Here is a 7,139-nt window from a genome sequence, read left to right on the forward strand (position 1 = left end):
AGACATGATGGGGTGTACAAAATCATGCACGGAGTAGAGAGAGTGGACAAAGAGAAATTCTTCTCCCTCTCCCATAACACTAGAACCAGGGGTCATTCCATGAAACGGATTGCCAGGAAATCTAGGACCAACCAACAATGGTAGTACTTTTTCACACAATGCATAATTAACCTATGCATTGGTTAATGTGGGAGATGTAAAAATAGTCTAAAGTAAAAAATGACTTACCATGGCCAGCAGCTGTGGTGGCCTTGAGGGGTGCTGTGGTGGCCACAGGGGGTCTCCGGAGGCTCACCCACCCCTGCCCACTTCCTGGGGCAGGTTTGGCTGGTTTTGGAGCAGTTTTGGCCCTCTGTGCGCTCGGCAGCCATTTGTTGGGCCGCCATGCATGCACTTGGGCCAGTTGCATGACCAAATGGCCTATGGTCAAACAAAGAGGTTGTGCGCATGCATGGCAGCCTCAAAACTGGACACCACACACTGACAGAGTGCCAAAACCACCTTGAAATGGGCAGCGGAGGAGGGGAAATGCTGGAGACACACACACCTGCAACCACCAAAGTACCCCCCAAAGGCCACTGCTGCCTTTGCCAGGCAGTAGGTCATTTTTTAGAAACTGCAAATTGGACACCTCCACCGCCCTTGAACCGGCCCGAGAGGTTTGGTCTGACCTAGAACCGAACCACTCAAACTGAGCTGGTCAGAGTGTGAACTGGTTCAGAAGAAGCCCTGCAGCAGAGGGAGAGACCACCTGCTTCCCCGACAGCCCCCGGGGTGAGAGGCTGGTGTGGCTGTCTGTAGTGCTGCTGTTGAGTGACTGCCTGCCTGCAAGAGAGGGCGAGACCATCTGCAAGCCCCTTGTTTGACCTGTGGGGTTGTGGCTTCTGGCTGTGGCTGCTCTGTGGGTAGTCTGTGTAGGATCAGGGCCAGGAGTGACTCAGCAGTCCCTGCCTTACCATCTGACCAGAGCGGCTATCTCTGGCCCTATAAAAGGACGCTGCTTGTGGCAGCAAACCTGCCACCAGCGGGGTCCTCCCTTTGGGGGAGCCACTTCAGGGGACAGTGAGGGTGAGGGCCAGGTTTCGACCCAAGAAATCACATGTGGGTGGGTATTTAATAGTGTGGCCTCTGTTTTAATTAGTCCTGGGTGATTTAGTTTTAATTAGTTTATAATTAAAACAACTCTTTGTATAATTAAAACAGACACTGTTTATAATGTGTCTGGGCTTATCTGGAAATAGGGAGACAGGGGGCTGATTGTGGGGCAGCAATTCTGGTGGTGGTGGGGGAACAGAAGAAGTAACTTTGGCAGGTCAGCGGGTCATTACAGGGGAAGGGGAATTGGAAATCTGTTTCCCCTTCCAGCTGTCCTGCCAGCTCTTCAACCTTGGGGAGCAGTGCCAACCACCCTTGGAACCTCACCTTGCTCCTCTGTAATGCCAGGTCGGTCCAGAACAAATCAGAAACCATCTATGCTTGGATTCTGGATGAAGGCGCTGACCTGGTAGGTATTACGGAGCCCTGGCTGGGGGCGGCTGGGGGCCCGGTCTGGTCCCAGCTTCTCCCTCCAGGATACTCTGCTGAGGGGGGGAGGTGGAGTGGCTGTGGTCTGTAAGAATAACCTCTCCCTTACCAAGATCCCTGTTGAAGTGTCAGACCATAATGAATGTGTGTACTTAAGTTTGGGACCAGGGATAGACTGGGGCTTCTGTTGGTATACCGATCACCCCACAGCTCTACAGAGACCTTAACTGAGCTGATGGTCTCGAGCTTGGTTTTGGAGTCCCCCAAGTTTGTGGTGGTAAGGGACTTCAATGTTCACTTTGGGACCAATCTGTCCGGGACGGCTCAGGAGTTCATAGCGGCCATGACAACTATGGGCATTTTTTTATGTTTGTATTTTATAGATTTTAAATTAGATTGGTTTTATATTTTTAGCTTCATATTTGTATTGTCATTTTAATTGTATGTTTTTAACTTTTGTAAACTGCCTTGAGATTGTTTTTAATGAGAGGTGATATATAAATTAAACAATAAATAAAAAATAAATTTAAAAAATGGGCCTATCCCAAGTGGTCTCAGGACTGATACACATTGCTGGTCATACACTTGATCTGGTCTTTCACTCTGATCAGGGTGGTATTCAATGGATGGGGACTCCTGTAATTTCCCCATTGTCATGGATGGACCACCATCTGGTAAAGGTTGGACTCACAGTCACTTCCCACCTTCGCAGGGGTGAGGGACCTATTTGGATGGTCCGCCCAAGAAAGTTATTGGATCCAATAGGATTTCAAGAAGCCTTGGAGGGATTTAGTGTTGGCTCTGCCAGCAATCCTGTTGAAGCCCTGGTGGAGAACTGGAACAGCAAACTCTCTGGGACAATAGACATGATTGCTCCTAAGTGTCCTCTCCGACCTGCTTCAAAACTGGCCCCTTGGTATAAGGAAGAATTACGGGGGCTGAAGAGGTGAGGTAGATGACTCAAGCGCAAGTGGAGAAAGATTCAACTCGAATCTCACAGATTGTACCATGGAGCTCATTTGAAGGTCTATGCTCAGGAGATACACGTGTGTGTGCAGAAAGGCCCGAAATCGGGTGATGGCTTTCATTTGGGAGGTAGGCGGGCTTGAGGTAGGAGTTATATTGCCGTCCTCTCCACCCTAACCCAAATGAAAGCCATCACCCGATTTTGGGCCTTTCTGCACACGTACGCACGTGCACAGAAAAGCCCGCAATCGGGCTTCATTTCAACCCCACTCCAAAATGTGCCACCGTAGGCAGTTGCCTCTCCTGCCTCTCCTTCAATCCGCCATTGGCTACCTGGGAGTTACCAGGAGTGATGTACTGTCCACAGGCCACCATGCAAGACTGTGCTCAGTACTTCATGCCGCGCTCCAGATTGGCTTCCTTGCCCAGCCTGATCTGCCCAGCCTTCCTGGCTAACATAGGAAGCGGGTTCCACAGAGGAAGAAGCACCCTCCTGGATTCATCCTTACCAACTAACCCCTCCAACCTTCTTGCACCTGCCTTGGCCCGAACTGTCCCTGAGGAACTAGGCGAGGTTCATCGGTTGTTCCCGGAGCCCTCTGTCCAGACCAGGTGATAAGAGCCTTCCCCCTTACTGGGCCCAAAATCTATCTCTATTCCCCTTTCTTAAATCCAACCATCTCCTTCGCTATAAAACCTCTTTCTCTTGCCCGCCTGGGAACTTACACAATTAGGACTTTAAGCTAAAACGCCTCATTGCAGTTAAACGTACTTTTGATAGTATGTATTTTAACGTATATATTTAACAATAAATATTGTATATGATTGTCTCTACTGCTGCTTCTTTGTATTTTGTACAGTTTTTATGCTTGTATTTTAAATCTTTTTAGTCAGATTTGTTTTATATTTTAGCTTAATATTTTAATTGTGCCATTTTTACAGTCTTGTTTTTAATTTTTGTGTAAACTGCCTTGGGATTGTTTTAATGAAAGGTGGTATATAAATTTAACAATAAATAAATAAATAATAATATTGCTTTAACCACACATTTCTCTCCTATGTACCCCTCCCTGCAATACATATCTTCTTTTTATTTTTGAAACTTGAATCTTGTCTCAGTTCAGTCATTTCCTGAGTCTACAACTTTGTGCAAATCAAAACTAAAGGGAAACTGTTCCTTTCTGAGCTAATTTTCCCCATGCAAGCCCAAAGGTAGATTTTGTGGTGTTCCCCAATCACCCCGGAGCAGTTTCACTAACATCAGGGGAAGCCTCTGCCATCACCCCTGCCACTGCCACCAGCAGCAACGGTGGCAGTGGCAAATTTGAGGTAACGTTTTACTTTCCTCCCACCCAGTTCTTTTTATTTAAGCCCCCTGGAGCCCTCCTTAACTTGTCAAGAGGAATCCTTACTGGATTCCCCTGTTACCAGTATGCTCCGGTATGGTTCGAGCTGAACCAGGCTCAGTTCAGCTCATATTCAGGCTTAACCAGGCCCAGTTTGACTTGACCTGAATCTTGTTGAACCAGCCAGTTTGATGTCAAGCTGGCTCGAAGCCAAACTGGTTTGCACATCCCCAGACCACAGTGTGAGCTTATATTGCCAAGGAAGCAGTGGCATAGTGAGGATGCCAGCAGCCACTGTCCAGCCTGCTGCCACTGGCCACTGCCACCCCAGCCATGCCCCTTGCATTAGCACATTAGCAAATGGGGCTACATGCCCTGTTTGGAGATAACATTTGGCCAGCACCGCATTTGCAGCCATTGAGCAAATGGGTTCAAAGCACCCAGGCCACCATGCTGCAGGGGCCATGCCCCAGGCATGCCCCTGCATCTGATGACAGGCACAGGGGTCTTGACCCAGATAGTAAATGGGGCCACGCACCTCATTTGGAACTAAAATTTGACCAGTCCTGCTTTTTCTGCATAGTGGGATGGCTTCTCCAGGAGCGTAGCGAGGTTCCTGGGGGCCAGGGGACAAAGGGTAGACAGGGGATCTCCATCACATATACAAAGCATGCATGCGCCCCAGCGCCCCAAGCCACGACAGTACTTGGGTACAATGCAATCAGTGACTGACTAATATCAATTAGATTTTGTGGACAACCCTTTAGCATAACAGTTCTTCAAGTCTATGCCCCAACAACTGATGCAGAAGAGGAGGAAGTTGATGAGTTTTATGCTCAAGTCCATTCTGAAATTGACAGAACATGCAAGCAAGAGGTGCTGCTGGTGGTTGGAGACTGGAATGCCAAAGCTGGAAAAGGGAAGGAGGAAAACACAGTTGGCTTATATCGCCTAGGAAACAGAAATGAAGCAGGAGAACGACTTCTTAGTTTCTGCCAAGCCAATGATCTCTCCATTGCTAATATATTCTTCAAACAATCAAGGCAGCGCCTATACGCATGGACTTCCCCAAATGGAGTACATAGAAATCAAATTGATTACATTATTGGTGCAAGGAAGTGGAAGAGCTCAGTTATAACAGCAAAGACGTGGCTGGGGGCCGATTGTAGAGCAGATCATGAATTACTTATGTTGAAGTTCCAAGTCAAGCTAAAGTGGCAAAACAAAGCTATCCAGCTTCCACGATATGATCTTGAGAATGTACCCACCATTTTCAAGGAGAACATCAGGAACCTCTTTGAAGTTCTGAACCTCATTGATAGGGAACCAGAGGAACTGTGGAATGAAATCAAAGAAGTTGTTAAAGACAAATGTGAAAAGAGACTGCCAAAGACCAAGGAACAGAAGAAAGCAAAATGGATGTCAGAAGGTGGAAATTGCCAAGAAGAGGAGAGAATCCATCCGGATCAAAGCACTGAGATTAACCTGGAGTTGGAGAAGCAAATAAGAGAGGCGTCAAAGAGAGACAGGGCAGTAATAATGGGTGACTTCAACTACCCACACATAGACAGGGTAAATTCACATTCAGGTAATGAAAAAGCATGGGACTTATTGAAAACCACAGTACTAGAAGCTCAGTTGGAATGTATATGAAGGAGGAAGAAAGGTATCACCAAGTCCAGGAGGATGCCAGCGTGGCTAACAAGTAGTTTAAGGGAAGCTATAAGACGACTTCCTTCAGAAAATGGAGGTTCTGCCCAAATGAAGAGAACAAGAAGAAACATAAACTCTGGCAAAAGAAATGCCAGGACACAATAAGGGATGCAAAGAGAGAGTTTGAGGAGCATATACCTAGAAGTGTCAAGGGGAATAACAAAAACTTCTGTAAATATATCAGAAGTAGAAAACCTGCCAGGGAGGTGGTTGGACCCTTAAATCATGAGGGTGTGAAAGGGATTATTAAGGGGGATAAGGAGATTGCAGAGAAGCTGAATGAGTTCTTTGCATCTGTCTTCACGGCAGAGGATACTCACCATATAACCTCTCCAGAATTGAGTTTTTCAGGTTTAGCAGCTGAGGAACTGGGCAAATTTGAGGTGACAAGGGAAGATGTTCTAAACTGTCTTGAAAAGCTAAAAAATAACAAAAAATTAACATTAACCCTAATCCTAACAAATCACCAGGGCCAGATAGCATCTACCCAAGAGTTCTGAAGGAACTCAAATGTGAAATTGCTGATCTCCTACCAAAAATACATAACTTGTCCCTACAATCAGGCTCTGTACCAGAGGACTGGAAAGTTGCCAATGTGACTCCAATTTTCAAGAAGGGATCCAGGGAGGATCCAGGAAATTACAGGCCAGTCAGCTTAACTTCGGTGCTGGGTAGATTGATGGAAAGCATACTTAAGAACAAAATTATTAAGCATATAGAAGAACAGGCCTTGTTGAAGGATAACCAGTAAGGCTTCTGCAAAGGGAAAGTCTTGCCTCACTAACCTTTTAGAGTTCTTTGAGAGTGTCAACTGGTATGTGGATGAAGGTGATCCGGTTGACATAGTATACCTGGACTTCCAAAAAGCTTAGGGTTGAAGGACAGGAAACAGAGAGTAGGAATAAATGGACAGTTTTCACAATGGAGGTAGGTAGGAAGTGGAGTCCCCCAGGGATCGGTACTGGGACCAGTGCTCTTTAACTTGTTCATAAATGATCTAGAAGTTGGGGTGACCAGCAAAGTGGCCATATTAGATGACACTAAACTATTTAAGGTAGTGAAATCCACAATGGATTGTGAGGAACTCCAAAAAGATCTCTCCAAACTGGGGAAGTGGGTGACAAAATGGTAAATGTGGTTCAATGTAAGCAAGTGTAAAGTGATGCTCATTGGGGCAAAAAACACCAACTTCATGAATGCACTGATAGGATCTGATCTGTCAGTGACTGACCAGGAGAGATATCTTGGGGTCATGGTAGACAGCTCATTGAAAATGTCATCTCAGTGTGCGGCAGCTGTGAAAAAATCTAATTCCATGCTAGGAATCATTAGGAGGGGGATTTAAAATAAAAATGCTAATATTATAATGCCCTTATACAAATCTATGGTGCAGCCACATCTGGAGTACTGCACACAGCTTTGGTCACCATATCTTAAGAAGGATATTGTAGAACTGGAAAAGGTGCAGAAGAGGGCAGCCAAGATGATCAGGGGCCTGGAGCACCTTCCTTATGAGGCAAGGCTACAACACACCTGGGGCTCTTTACCTTGGAAAAGAGGCGACTAAGGGGAGACATGATTGAAGTGTAT

This window comes from Hemicordylus capensis, chromosome 5, assembly GCF_027244095.1.
Source record: "Hemicordylus capensis ecotype Gifberg chromosome 5, rHemCap1.1.pri, whole genome shotgun sequence".
Lineage (NCBI taxonomy): Eukaryota > Metazoa > Chordata > Lepidosauria > Squamata > Cordylidae > Hemicordylus > Hemicordylus capensis.